The sequence below is a fragment of the Canis lupus genome, chromosome 28, assembly GCF_048164855.1.
Source record: "Canis lupus baileyi chromosome 28, mCanLup2.hap1, whole genome shotgun sequence".
In the NCBI taxonomy this organism is placed as follows: Eukaryota; Metazoa; Chordata; class Mammalia; order Carnivora; family Canidae; genus Canis; species Canis lupus.
The window spans coordinates 29480338-29496153 of NC_132865.1; the positions used below are offsets into that span (position 1 = coordinate 29480338).

The following is a 15816-nucleotide window of genomic DNA, read 5'->3' on the forward strand; positions in this document are numbered from 1 at the left end:
TTGACTTCTCCTCATTGGATATTTCTATTCTTATTTTCTCACACATCTAACACTGTGACCATTATACAACCTATTACAATCCTTATCAGAACCCTGAAAGTACACTCCACCAAATCAGTATGTGGCCCTTCCCCTGGCTTCTCCATCAGCCACAAGTTTAGCAGTGTTTATTTATTAGCCTATGTCACAGCTTGCTGACAACAGTCTTTAATTTCTCTATTTTCTAATGCCTATTATTAATATACCATTTCAAAGAAATATTGCCAAGGTCACAGTATTTAAATGGCAAGTGAGAACCATCTAAGTTCATGGAGTAAAGGTTCTGGTATTGTAATTTTTTATATGTTAAAAAGGATTCAATTTGCAGAACATTCCCTACAGAGGTTTTCCCACATCTACATTTTAAGCCAAAATCTTAGATAACTGCATTTTAGGATGACATGCAAAGTCAGTAGCAAAATTTATTATCCTTGCTAACTTGACTTTGTATTAAGAACTTGGATCTTCTTAACATCACTTCTTTAACTACTTGAACTTTGAGAAAAGAATAACTGTGAGGCATACAAGAAAGAGTAATTCAATTCTTTTTCTTCTTTTCTGATTTCTCTAGTGGGTTTTCAAGTAACAACGGTTGCTTTTGATCAGGTTCCCCAGCAAAGAGAAATTAAGATAAAAGCATATGTGCTAAAAATTGACTGATTTAGCAATCATAGGGCAATGTGATGAAGGAAGCAGAAAGTGGAGTAAGTCAGCCAAGAGTCTAGGAATGACCCAGCCTCTAGAAACTGGAAGAAGCAAGAAATTGAAGAAATAGATTCTCTCCTAGAGCCTTCAGAAGAAATCAGCTTTGACAGATAGCACTTTAGCCCAGTAAAACGAATTTTATTCTTTTGATCTTCACAAATATAAAAAGACAAATATGTGTTATTTTAAGCCATTGAGTTTGTAGTAACTTGTTTGAGCAACAATAATAAACTAATACATATTTTGGTACCAGAAGTGGGGTGCTGCTATAACAAATACCTAAATCATCATAGACGGAATTTTGATAGAAATATGAAAATTAGGGACATCTGGGTGGCTGAGTGGTTGAGCACCTGCCTTTGGCTCAGGGTGTGGTTCTGGGGTCCTGAAATTTAGTCCCGCATCAGGCTCTCTCCAAGGAGCCTGCTTTTCCCTCTCCCTTTCTGTGTCTCTCATGAATAAATAAAATCTTAAAAAAAAAAAAAAAAGGAATACGAAAATTAAAGGTTGCTAGTGAGAACTCAGAGGATATGAGGAACATGTTTCTAGAAACTGGAAGAAAGGAGATCCTTGTTATATAGTAGCAGAAATCTTAGTTTAACTATGGCATGCAGTTATGTGCAAAGCAGAATATGTAAGTGATGAACATGGATATTTATCTGAGCAAAGTTTCAAAGATACAGCCTGGTTTCTTCATGTTGATTATAGTCAAGTTGATTATAGTCATTCTTCATGTTGATTATTGGAGGAAAGAGGTAAACTGAGGGAAGAACTACTAAGCAAAAAGGAATCTGGTTTGGGAAATTCTCAGCCTAACCAGATTGCAAAAGATGCTAAAATTAGGAGATTCACTGTCAGGAAAGAATGCTGTGGAGAGAAAGGCAAGGGTGTGTCTACACAACCTTTTGCCAGTTCCTGGGAAGAATCAAAAGGTCAAAGTATTCAGTCACACACACAAAAACTGGTTTAAGAGATAATGCATATGGGGCAGCCCAGGTGGCTCCAAGGTTTAGCGCCACCTTGGGATGGAGTCCCACATAGGGCCTCCTGCATGTAGCCTACTTCTCCCTCTGCCTGTGTCTCTGCCTCTTTCTCTCTGTATCTCTCATGAATAAATAAATAAAATCTTTAAAAAGAGAGAGAGATAAAGAGAGAGAGAGAGAGAGAGAGAATGCATATGAATCATGGATCCTCTCAGCCAAATCAGTAGAAGCTAGGAATAGAGATTAAATTTTCAGAAAAGACCTTTGAATGAGCCTTTGTCTAATGGAGTGAATACCTGTGACATATGTGGGAAACTCACAAGGCTTTTGCAACTGTGTATCAGCAGAAACATTGCCAGCTTGGACTGAAAGGGGACAGAGAGGATGAATTTAAAGAAAGCTGTTGGATTCCATAGATAGGAAGGCTGGTGTAATTACTCGGCTTCAAAGATGTCCCTCTTCATTCAAAAGGAGAAACGACTCAGAGGGTACATATGGAGGCCCAGTGGGCAGAACCTCAGTCCTAGAGGGTGGAGCCATTGGCCAACTAGATGGAGCCAAGAGTTGCAGAGGATTATTCTCAGCCCTGGAAACTGATGGAGATTTTCATCCCAAAATTGAGTCTCAAAATTGCTTGAGAAAAGTGACTTCTTTATTCCTTCCATTTTCTTCCTTTGGGGATGGGAACTGGATAATTTATTTCTTAGATGTTTGGTACAATTTATCAGGGAATCCATCTGGACCTAATGCTTTCTGTTTTGGAAGAACACCAATTATTTATTCAATTTCTCCACTAGATATAGGCTTTCCAGATCATTTATTTTTGTGTGAGTTTTGGCAGATTGCGTCTTTCAAAAAAAAAAAAAAACAACTGGTCCATTTTATCTAGTATTTGTCATGTGACCTCACTTCTCTTCTGGATCTAAGAAGAGTTCCTCAGCATTTTCCTTGTTTCTAGAATGGAGTGGCAACATCTAAGCTCCTTGCACAATGGACTGAAAATAGAAACCTTACAAACTACTTTTTTAAGCAGTATAGTTGAGATGTGAAAGAATGTAAAATCACTTGATGTTATTACCAGTGCTTGAGATGTGAAGATGCACCAAATAAGCCAAGAGAGGGGAGACATTGTAAACAGAGAAGAGGGGATACCACATGGAGAACCAGACAGGAGGGAACATAATCTGGAGCAAACACAATCTGGAACATGGATGAAAAAAGTATTCTTGAATTGAGAAGTGAAACATTCCTCACAGGAGATTGATGATTCCATTACTCATCTGTAGAGATGCTGAAAGATAGGAAGACCTGGTGTCAATATCCTTTCAGGTGGACCGTTAAATTAGAAAAATAAGATACTGAGAAGTGCTAATAATGTGTGATGTTCAGAACACAAATGAGACAAATGATACCTTTGTCCAAAACCACATAAACTTTCAATATTCCTCATCATGATACTTTTCTTATCTACACATCTGAAAATTTTCTACTCCCTCTTTTCCCCCCAAACTACATGACATTTCCTCTACTTTTCTCAGTACCAATATCTCTCTATATTGCATTATAATGACACTTTTTCTTTCATTTTTATTTCATTTTCTAGATAAATATTGATTGACAGGTATTTATTGAGTACCCACATTGTGCTAGGTAGGCCTCATATATCTTCTTATGATTGATTGAGATTGGGAATTTTCTCTAATTTTTTTGGATTCAACCAAAAGGCATGGACCATGATTTTTTTTTAAGATTTTATTTATTTATTCATGAAAGACCCAGAGACAGAGAGAGAGGCAGAGACATAGGCAGAGGGAGAAGCAGGCTCCATGAAGGGAGCCTGATGTGGGACTTGAACCTGGGTCTCCAGGATCAGGCCCTGGGCTGAAGGCGGTGCTAAACCACTGAGCCACCCGGGCTGCCCATGAACCAGGATTTTATACTTATGTCAATAACAGGCAAATGCTTAGTGAATTAAAAATAAATGAAGTTACTTTGGTGTTGACATGTTCATGCTTACACACATTAATTGGCAAAGATAACAGCTAAATGGACTATGTTCTTCTCACGAATTATATGATATAAGTACAGTTATGTCTATTTTACTGTTGAAAGAATTTAGCTCAAAACAGGTTAAGTAATTTACTCAAATTTGGGATGCCTGGGTGGGCCTTTGGCTCAGGGTGTGATCCCAGAGTCCTGGGACCGAGTCCCACATTGGGGTTCCTGCATGAAGCCTGTTTCTCCCTCTGCCTATGTCTTTGCCTCTCTCTGTGTGTCTCTCATGAATAAATAAAATCTTTAAAAAAATTTTTACTCAAAGCTACACAGCTAATAAGGACCCTGATCCATGACTAGCCAATTCCAGTAGCTTATTTTTTAACCAGCATCTTCTTGAATCCATAGAGCATACTGTCTATTCACATAAACTCTTGACTTTTCACCATCAGAACTTCTCAAAAATGTCAAGGTCAAACATTAAGAAAAATAATTTAGGGATGCGTGGGTGCCTCAGTGGTTAAGCCTCTGCCTTCAGCCCAGGGTGTGATCCTGGAGTCCCAGGATCGAGTCCCACATTAGGCTCTCTGCATGAAGCCTGCTTATCCCTCTGCCTGTGTCTCTGCCTCTCTCGGTGTCTCTCATGAATAAATAAATAAAATCTTTAAAAAATGAAAAATAATTTAGAGGACAAGCAAACGGGAAGACCTTCACCTGAGAATACTTAAGCTGTGTGATCGTAGTAATGCAGCATTATGAGAAACAAAATTCCCAAGAAGACAGTCTCTGTTGGTGAAGTCCCCTCTTGCTCACAAGACAACAACATGCATAGGAGCCTTGGCTCAGCCTGTCCTTGTCTGCTCAGACATAGTGCATTTGCTGACATCAGCATGGAATGCCTGCCTGTCTGCGTAACTCATCAGTCATACAGCTTGACCACAGTTTGTCTGACTCCTTGTCACGGCTCATATTTTGCTTTCCATTTTGGCCCTGGTGCTTAGCCTGTTCACAAGTGCCCTGAAGGGCTTTGCCAGGACCATTTGATGACAATCATCCAGGCTGCTGCAGCATGCGCACTCTGAAGTTGAAAGCACTTGATTGAAAATCACTTACTCCATCCCTAAGAAGTAATATTTTCAGTTTATTTCACAAAGACAACACTTTCTCAAATTCAGAGTGGTTGTCTGTTTCCATAGCACAGGTAATTTATTCCGGTTACTTAAGACTGAACTCTAAATCCATGTGCCATTGGTAATTTAGGATGGATATAAGGAGGAATTTCCTGAGAGCCTTATGGGTTATTAAACACTGAAATGTGCTACTGAAGAAAATTGAAGGACCCTCTTCCTACAAAGGTGTTTAAAAACGGAATCAATGAACATTATCCAAAGTGGGTGAGGGTGAACCCATATGAAGGCAAGGATATGGGAGAGATGACTTCTCAAGGTCCTTTACAGGGCTGACATTCTATGATTCATTTGCTTTAAAATCAATGATCTGTGTTGAGAACAATTATATCTTATCAGTATGTGAAGAAAGCAAATATAAAATATTCTAGAGGCAATGATAAGCATTTATGATGTACTAAACCAATCCTGCTGCCTTAGAAGATATTTACCAAGTTTCATTGATTGCAAATGTGGCAGTGATACTATACTCTTGAGAGGAAGATATACCAGTTTTTAATGTAGCATTTAAAACTCATGCAGTTGTGATGTGATGAGCACCGGGTGTTATACACAACTGATGAATTACTGAATTCTACATCTGAAACTAATGATGTACTATATGTTGGCTAATTTAATTTAAATAAAAAAATAAATAAAACTCATGCAGCAAGAATAGAGATAGTCTTCCAAAATACTCGACCTTCATTTGCTGCATATATTCAGTAAACGAGAGGGGTTAGAAATCTTCCAAAATGTCCCTCCATTCATATTATACATGAACCTGAAGATGTAAATGAGGTTGTACCATGCTATTTTTAAATGGGATCTAGCCTCTTTATTCTTCCATTCTCATAGATTGTTTAGGCAGTATCCCATTTAGCATGGCTGTACTCCAAAATCTGGTGCTTTGGGAAATGAGAATGCATTTTTTGTTGTTGAACAACATTGATATACTTGCCTGCAGAACCTCCAAAAAGTTATTTAGCCTAAAGAATGAATATAATGCTGCTTTAACCTTAAAAATAAATGAATAGATGAATTGGAAGTAGGTTGTTTTTATGTGTGTGTTGCATTTTTTTCATCTTAAATAGTGGAATTGGAAGAGGAAGAAGGACATTTGTGTAGAAATACTGCAAAGAATGTATTGGCATTTGCATTGGCCTTAGTACTTGGTATGGCAATGAGTAACTTTGTTATTTCATTTTAACATTTATTACTTTTTTCATGTGGGTAGGTATAACATTATTGATAATTTTCACTTAACTTTGATAGTATCATATTTCCATTCATTTACTGGACAAATAATTTCTGAGCACCGAATGTGTTCCAGGTACTGTTCTGGATGCTGACATATAATAGTGATCAAAAAGATGAGGCCCTTGTCTTTGTAGATCTTACAAGACACTAGAAGACACATTCTGACAAGAGAATTGTAATAGAAAACTGCTTCAAATGTGTACACATGTTTTAGGCAGGAAGGGCCTGCAAAGTGTAAACTCAGAGGGAATGTGAGAGAGTAAAGGGGAAAGGTGCATGGGATGAAATGAGGGTAAAGTACAGGCTAAAAGCAATGAGGACACACTGAAGAGAAGCAGAATATTTTGTTTAACATATAGATAAAAGAGAAAAGGAACAACAGAGAGGAAAGAGGGAGAGACAGTTGGATAGACTTTCTTCAGTTACCTGGGATAAAATGGGAAGTAGCAAAGAAAGAAATGTGTTGCATATGAAAAATGAAGGAGTGATGATGGGGGATGACAAAAAAACATGAGGTAGTATGAAACTGTTATTAAATAAAAATGCTTGTATGCTGGAGGTGCAAATTTCTGAGGTTGATGCTTCCAGGACCTTAAGGTACAAGCTTTTTTCCAAAGGCTTTCGTATATCCGACTCATAGTATGACTTTAGATTATGAAAAGAAACATTGAAGGAAGAATAGGAACAGGGCTGTAAATAACATTCCTTCCATCAAACAGGTGGGTTCTATTTCCTCGTCTTTGGATCTGAGCTTATCCGTAACTGTTTAACCAACAGAGTACAGTGAGAGAAATGCTATGCCAGTTTGGGGTCAGTCTCTTAAGAAGACCTGCCATTCACGCCTTTTGCCTTAGATTCCTAAGTCACAGCATTAAGAAATCTGACTACTCTGCTAGAGACACCATGGGGAGAGGCTCTGAGACTACACAAAGAGGAAGAAGGGCTCAAGTGAGCCCAATATTCCCAGCATTCCCTCCAAGGTGCAAGGCAAGTGAGTGAGGCTGACTTGGCCCTTCAGATAAAGCCTCTTCATTAGTTAAATACCACTGACTGATCCCAACTGATGCCCCCAAAGAGCAAAAGAATCCCCCAGCTGAGCCTTGCCCAAATTGCTGACTCAGAAAATTGGGAGTATCAGCAAATAGTTGTAGTTTCAAGCCACTAAGTTTGGGTACTTTGTTCCAGAGATATAGATAACTGGAACAGTATTTGTTGCCAGGAGTAAGGTACTGCCATACAGAAATCTAAAACCAGTGGCTTTGGGATCTGGCAAAAAGAAGCCAGAATGACCTCAAGGAGACTAGCAGTGAAAGCTGGAAGAGCTTTGGGAAGGTTGTTCATGAATACTTGAAAGACAATGAGGAGAACATTATTAGAACTGACAAAAAGGACACTTTGTTTATGTAGTGCCAGGAGGTTTGGCAACACCTATGACCTACAGAAATGTAGAAGATAAAAAATGTATCTATTGAACTCATTGATCTAGCTAAGTGGATTTCCAGGCAGAATGCTGAAACGTTGACTATTCCAGCTATGATAAAGTAGTCTGCTATAAAACATAAAAAAAGAAGTGGACGTTATTCAGTTTCTGAAAAGAATTTAGAGAAGATATAGAGTTCCCAGGAAAGTTCTTCTAGCCAGCAAAATACTCTCAAAGTAGGAAATGACCTTAGGACAAAATTCAAACCAAACTCAGTAAGACTTGGTCTCTGGGAAAGGTTGAAGTCCGGATGAGGCTGTAAGACCCTTTGTTTAATACTTCAGAAAGATATAAGGGTATGCCTCACAGACTGTTTTCCTTGGGCAATTGTATTTTTAAGAATTTTAAGTGTTGATGTTTCCAAGATTCTCACCAGTTGCCTAAGAGAGGAAAGTGGCCATCTTGGGAAGTAGCAGAAGTATGTTTTTTGTCTAATGGAGTAAAATATAGTCTGATATATTAGACCCTACATGATGTTAAGAGATTTGTAGCTGAAAGATTGAATTAAAACAGATAGTACAAGATGAAAAAAAAAGAAAATTCTAGTATTTGATCTGTTTATGGAAAGGAAGCAGCCGGAGAAGACTATACAGCTGTGCCTAAGATTTTTTATGGGAAAGGAAGGATGACTCAAATTCATAAAGGGTGGATCCAAATAGCACTGAGAAAATTTCCCAGGAATCTAGAACTGGCAACATGCACCTGGGTAGAGTCAGAGCTGCTATGAATCAGTTATGTGCCTCTATTTCCCCATTTTGAAGGCAGGTGTCTACTGTGGCTGCCCTAACTGTCTCACATTGTATACTGAGTGTGTAGATCTACTTGTGTAGATCTCACAAGTCTTCAGAGCAAGAGAAATCATACTCAAGGAACCATTTTTGAGGAACTTCATCCAAACCTGGTCATGATCTTAGATAACTAAAGTATGGACTTTGAGATGATGCCATAATGGAATGAAACTTTGGGCATCTTGCTAGAGGAGAATGAATTCTGCATTGAGAAGAAATGTAAATAATTTGTGGCTGTAGGAAAGATGGTAGCAGAGAAACCAGGTCTGTGAATTACATAAAATTTCCCTTTTGAGAGGTTGGATCTATTTTCCTTCCATTGAATCTACACCGAACTAGATTCCTTGGAGCATTATGTCATAATGGGATGGAATGATACTACACCAGTTGCAGGCCTAGACTTTAAAGGGACTGCAAGTTTCTGTTTTGATACCTTAAATCTCTGAGCTGTCATAATAAATCTGATTTACCAGCCGGAGATACCACATGAAGAAAATCTAAGACTACATGGGGAAGGTGAAGAGCCCAGCTGAGGTCCACTCTCCAGACATGCCTCTGCAATTGGCAGGCAAGCCAGTGGACTTTCTAGAATAGTCCAGCTGAATTCCACTGAGAATTTATAGTTATATATAGTTATATAGAGAAGTTTTATATATATATATAGTTATATAACTATATATATATATAGTATACAGTTATATATATAGTTATATAGAGAAGAACCACCCAGCTAATTTGGCCTGCCCAAATTCTGATGTCAAAAACCATGAGATAAAATGAAATGCTTTCTGTTTCAAGCTACTATAGTCTGAAGCGATTTAGTTTTGCAGCAGGAGATAGCTGGCGCAGTTCCTTAAGAAACTGACTTCGGAGGAACTGAGGAATCTCAGTGGAAAGTGTGCATTTGTATCAGTGGAAGCATTAACTGAAGTAAAGATAGAAGCTTTGAGGACTGAAAATAAGGAGAGACCTTAAATGAGAGAGACAATGATTCCAAGGCAATGAGGAATACTTATGGGCTTATAATCCACATAAGCAAATGGCTGATGACTGATAGATCTCTGGCAGGCCAAATGAGTAATACTGGTATATATAATTATGTATATATATATATATTATATATATATATATAAAATATATACTGGTATATATAATGTATGATTGTGTCTATCACTGTAAGAACTTTGAAGTGGCCATGGTCCTAGATGAATTTGAGGAATGAATTAGGTGAGTCTTTAAGAGTTCATATTCTAGGAAGTAACTGGTCATTTTCCTGAGATTTAGACTTATCTCAGAGGTTTTCTAACACCTGATGAAAGTTCTTACTTAATTCATCATATCCATTCATTTAACAAGGCTTATTGTATCATTTGGTTTTGTACCTTCGGTAAGAGTTCTGTTAGGGACAGAAGGAAGGAGATGCTGTCCTTGGATTCAAGGGACTTAGCACAGGTGGAAAGGATCAGACAAGGAACCAAAATAACTCTAAGGCAGGAAAGAAAATAATGATTTCTAGCATTTGGAGAGGGTCGACTGACTATATGATTTTGGAACCTAGTCAAGGAGCTTCCTAAGTTTAAGAGGTAAGAAATTAGTTCCTGAATAAACTCAGGTACCAGACAAAGACAAAAGAATAAAGCAAGAAGCCAGTTACTGGAAAACATTTGAACCAAGATCCCCATGCAATTTGAAGCAAAACTGATTGTATCCTGAATCCTAGTTTCTCCACTGAGCTTTCAGAACCTGAAACATCCTAGAGTCTACTTCTCAGAAAAATTGCAAGTAAATGACAAATCATTAAGAAAATTAGAGGCCGGTTTGAGGTTAGAACCAGTAGCAGTAGATGAGATGTCAGTAACTCCAGGAAAATGTTGTTGCCTGAAGTTCCCACATAATTCCTGTTGGAAGAGTGGGATACTGACCAAGTTGGACACAATTTGTCCATGACTTTCTAATGGATGCTGCTCACTGAATCCCAGAGCCAGTACTCTTCTTATTTTCACTCCTGCTCTCTTGTTTTCACCCAATCCTCCTTTTTCTACAAATTGATTGTGTCCTGTATCACTTAATCCATAGGACTCCTCCCTTTGCCTTCCCACTTTTACCAGCTCCAACCAGATATAGTTGTTTAGGTTGTTCAATAATTTACACACTTTTTTTTTTTTTAAGTTTTACTTTCTTAAATCATAGTCCCTCCTCCATACTCACTTTCCCAGACTCTCTAACCACTGTCGTTGATTAGATAAACTGATTTATCAGTTTTCTCCAAGGAGACATAAGAAAATCTCCACTAGTTAGATAGGTAAGATAATTTGTTTCCTTCAAGAAGAGGTTTCATAAGCTGCCTCTTTTCCCTTCCTTCTACCTTGAAAATAGATGTGATGTCTAAAGATTCAGAAGACATCTTGCAACAATGAAGCAACCAGCATGAAAATGGTTGACAGAGAAAAAGGAAAGAAAGATTTGGGTCATTGATCGTTGAGTTTCCAAATTGCCTGTGAGACCTTTTATTAAAGACATAATAAACATTTTTACTCCACTGTTGGACAGGCTTCCCAGACTTACAGAGGAATGAAATGCTAACTAATGTAGGTATTTTTTATTTCATTAAATACATGATGCAATTGATTGTAAGTTATATCATTAATTATATCATTATTTAATATGCTACTGAGCAAGAAAATAAGCTGCAAGTCGCACAAAATAAAATGTTTATCATTTATAATTTTTATTTTATGCTTCTGAAAAAAACTCTTTCCTATTTAAAAAGACATGGATTTTTATCATTGATTCCATCTGTGAATACATTAAAGAAAATAAGTGAAGCAAATTTCTTAAAGTACCCTAAAACTTCACATTCAATGTACTGTTCTACTGAATAATTTTGTTACTCAGTCTTCTATTTCCATGGGTTTTTTCCTATATAATATCATTGTTTGTCATCAACAGTGTGGATGATGCAGTATTTGTTAAATGACTTCATAAAACAATGAATTCCAGTGTTTGGGCTCTTGAGCCTGCTTTGCATATGTATAGAGCAAACCAATTTTTTTGCACTTCCACTCTAAGAATACCCCTAAACACATGTGATTATCAATTTCTAGTACCCCCTCCCCACAATATTGAGTTCTTAGGAGTTATGAAAATGTAGAACTATTGTCCCTGAAATTCTCTTCCATGTCACTATCATTCATCCTGAAAGTTTTTACTTGCTGGTGCTTCTGATACTTGTACATTTTGTGCAAATAATGAGTACTACATCAGAACTACTTTCTACCAGCAACTAACTGGAAGACCCACTCCAATGAATGTAAAATTCATCTTTTCTTACATCAGATTTCTCAAAGGCAAAGATTGGATGAAGTGATTCATTATAGTACAAAAAGATTGGCAGCATCCCTAGCTTTTATGTTTAAGTGGGACCTTCACTGGGACCTTCACTGTGCCCTCCTCTGGGGCCTGGGATCTCCAGATCTGCAGAGCCTAGAATTGTACCAAAAATTCACCAAGTCAGTCACTGAAATTGATGGTGATTGAGGCACTCCTACAAGTGTGCTTTGGTTTTTGAACCAATGTATTTTACATGTGTGCCAGATTCTGATTTAAGATGTATACAATACACTGACAAACAGCATAGCACAGGACGTCGTTTCCAAGCTAGCAACTTTAACAGAACATTACACTACATTAAACAAACGCTCTATGGTGCAGTATATGTAGAACCAGAGGATATCATAATCACGCAGCCACTGCTACATCTCCTTTGCTGTGGCAATGTTATATGAAGTGGTGTTTGTAAGCAGATATTCTATGAATCATTGAATAATGGTCCTGACTAGAGTACTGTAGACAAGAAAGACAAAAACAGGCCTAAATAGGTATCACTCTGATCACAATGAAAAACTGTCTGTTAAAATGTAGAAAATGACAGGTATAATGAACCTGCTATCAAACTGCTGATTTTATTTCTTTATGGATTATACTTCAACCTGGTACTGGTATCTCGAAGAAAAGTTGTATGCTTGAAATGGAAAATAAGCATGGAAATTATAATGATTTAGCTAAAGAGCTGGAGGATAAGAAAGTGAATATGTGTTAAGAAAAACTCTAGTGATAAAGGTCAGGAGAGGGTAGAGTGAGATAGGAGTTCTCCCATCCATTAACACTGGTAGAGAAAATTATTAAAAATATTCAGCAAAATTAGGGCACCTGGTTGGCTCAAGCATCTAACTCTTGATTTCAGCTCTGGTCATGATCTCAGGGTGACCCATGAAATCAAGCCCCTGGTCAAGCTCTGTGCTCAGTGTAGAGTCTGCTTGAGATTCTCCCTCCCCTACTTCCACTCATGTGCACACATTCTCTCTCTCTCTCTCTCTCTCTCTCTCAATACATAGAATATTTTAAAAATATTCTTTTTAAAATATTTAAAAATATTTTAAAAAATGTTTTCAGCAAAATGAATTTGTAGAATTAGCCAAGTATTAATACCATTTAACTCTGTAATTCCAAATCTAAAGATAAATTTAGATTAAAATTTAAGAATAAACAGTAGGACGCATGGTGCAAAAAATTTTAATTGACTAAAAGATAGAAATAAATTAAATAGGGATGCCTGGGTGGCTCAGCGGTTGAGCGTCTTCCTTTGGCTCAGGGTGTGATCCCAGATCCTGGGATTGAGTCCCACATCGGGCTCCCTGCATGGAGCCTGCTTCTCTCTCTGCCTGTGTCTCTGTCTCTCTCTCTGTGTCTCTCGTGAATGAAAAAAAAGTAAATTAAATAAACGGTGTTAGATTCATAGACTGGACTATTACACTGGTACTGAGTTATGTTTCAGTAATGGCAGCAGCTAGAACTGCCCAAGTAAGAGGAACACTATATATTGCCACATTTATATTCTCCATCTTCTGCTGAAATGGCTACACAATTCTGAAGCTCATTGTTTAGGTACTGAGATGGTTGATAACACAGGTTGCCTGCCATGTACCAGATGAATCATCCTATCCATTGCAATGTTTAGTGCCTCTTCTACAGTGCATGCTCTCAGGTGTGTACTAACCTGTGACACAAACATTTCCACACTTTGTGCTCACTTTCATAGGTCCAGTCAATCTTCAATGAATGAGAGCTCCTATAAGCCCTTGGAGGCTTATTCCATAATCTGTCTCTTATTGCGCATCTGCTTTCTCACTCAGATGACCTTGAAAGTTCAGCCTCTTTATCACGATGTTTGCCAGACATAGCTGTACATTGTCACTGTGTATCTGAACCCCAATGGTAAGACCTATTTTTGATTTCTTGTGAAAATTAGGGAATGCAACTGGTTATCAAATTAAGTGTCCTTTAGCTATGCAGAATAAGGTAACTAGGAGATTCTATTGCCTAACTGTTTTTACTAATTTTCAGATTCTGCATTTTGGTTCAGTTAAGAGATGTTTTGTTTTGCCTGTTACCAGAGAAATCAACCTTTGAATCATGTGAAGTCCTTGGCCTGGATCAGAAGCTGCATGTATATTGTTCCTTTCCTCCTGTCTGCCCTGCTCAAACCATACTTATAAAGTATTATCATCAACTAATGCTTTTGTGTAATCCTTTATTCTATTATTTTAGGTGATGACTAAAGTTATTTTAGTCATCTTTCCAATCTGTGTTAGCTGTGTGATTTCTAGGTATGCTAAAAAATTTGCATCCTGGCTTGTAGGATATACTGAAAATGTTAACTTTTTATATTAGTAATAAAAATAATAATGAACAATGTCAGAGCATAAAAACTGTTTCAACATCACAAACAAATTTAGTCAATCCAGTTTTGGAAGGACCAATCATAAAACATACCACTGTCTCTTCCCTTCCTCATTCAGGCTGTCACTCAATCCTATTGCTTCATTTCCTTAAATTATAATACATGGATTAAATTTCTTGTAGACAATTTAGAAAATAATAAGTAAAAGGAAGAAAATACAATTTATCCCTACAGAAATAAGCATCATTAACATTTTTGTATATTACATCTTGGTTTTATTTTTTAGATAAATATATTTCTGTGAATATGCTTACATATTAGAAGCATACATAAACAATATAGTACGCTTATATTTTCTCTTGGTTTCATTTCATAGTCATTGAGTGACATCACTAAAATTACTTCAAAAACATAACTGTCAAAGTAGAAAAGTCTGTCCTATGGATCTAGCATCATTTATCTAACTTAACTTTATTTTTAAACTTTTTACTAATTAATTATTTTTGTACCACATGTCCTATTACTTCTACTTAAATTCTCTTCTAAATGTGTAGTTTAGAATTCATGCTGAGAAATGGAATCACAAGGCTAAATTAATATGTGGTTCAGTCTACAAATTAATTTTGCAGAACAATGTTAACAATTTCCTCTCCCACCATTAATGAATGAGACAGCCTGTCTCACCATGCCCTCTCTTGACTTTATCACTGTAGTTCTTTTTGCACATGTTCACTTTCTTGATCTCCAATTCTACAGCCAAATCTTTATAATTTCTTTGCTTATTTTCCATCTCAAGCATTACCACTTTCCTTTGGGCTTTGACCCGGCATAAAGCTATGGATTAAAAAGAGCCACTACAGAACTGGACATATTGGTAAAAGCAAACCAGAAAATTCTGTGTCTCAGGAATGTGTTTATATGCATGAATCATTGTTTGACCGCCTTCTTCCTTTGCTCTGTAAAAGCTCCCCACACTTATGCCAAAGACCCACATCCATCTTTCTCAAACATCTGTGTTTCATTTATAAACTCAGAATTATGGAACTGAAGTGACTTATCTCTACTTTTTACTGATCTTAGCTTCATTAAATACATTTACACAAAGTAGCCTTTCCCTATTAATTTCTTTTCTACTTGCACAACTTCCTTGATATTAAACTCTTCTCTGTCATGCCCACAGTTTGCAATATTCTTCTTTCATGACAAAAAAACCTGTCTTAGAATCTCTTCCATTTCTTCATTCTTTGGTTTATCCAAGAGGTATTCATCAGGGTAAACCTAGAAAGAGGATGGAATCCTGCCTTTCTTTTTTTTTTTTTTTTTTTTTAAATTTTTATTTATTTACTTATGATAGTCACAGAGAGAGAGAGAGGCACAGAGACACAGGCAGAGGGAGAAGCAGGCTCCATGCACCGGGAGCCCGATGTGGGATTCGATCCCGGGTCTCCAGGATCGCGCCCTGGGCCAAAGGCAGGCGCCAAACCGCTGCGCCACCCAGGGATCCCGAATCCTGCCTTTCTGATGTGTTCCTACTGCTTGTAATTCCCGAGGGATCTCAGGAGTCAACAGTATATTACTGGTGATAGTCTTATTACTCCAGTTTACTTTTTTTTTGTTACTCATCATCTATCAGTGTGAATGGCCTATAAGAAAAACTTAT

At 37.3% G+C, this 15816-nt stretch overlaps 1 long non-coding RNA gene across 2 annotated transcripts; it reads left to right on the plus strand.

Annotated features, from left to right (window-relative positions):
* Nucleotides 1–8792: 8792 nt before the first annotated feature.
* LOC140619999 (uncharacterized) lies at nt 8793–13989 on the plus strand. 2 transcript variants are annotated; one of them, XR_012019754.1, is made up of 4 exons: nt 8793–8984; nt 10793–11004; nt 13515–13690; nt 13820–13989. It is a non-coding gene; the product is annotated as an uncharacterized lncRNA (long non-coding RNA). The 2 variants fall into 2 exon arrangements; XR_012019755.1 differs by having other exon boundaries at nt 13609–13690.
* Nucleotides 13990–15816: the final 1827 nt, after the last annotated feature.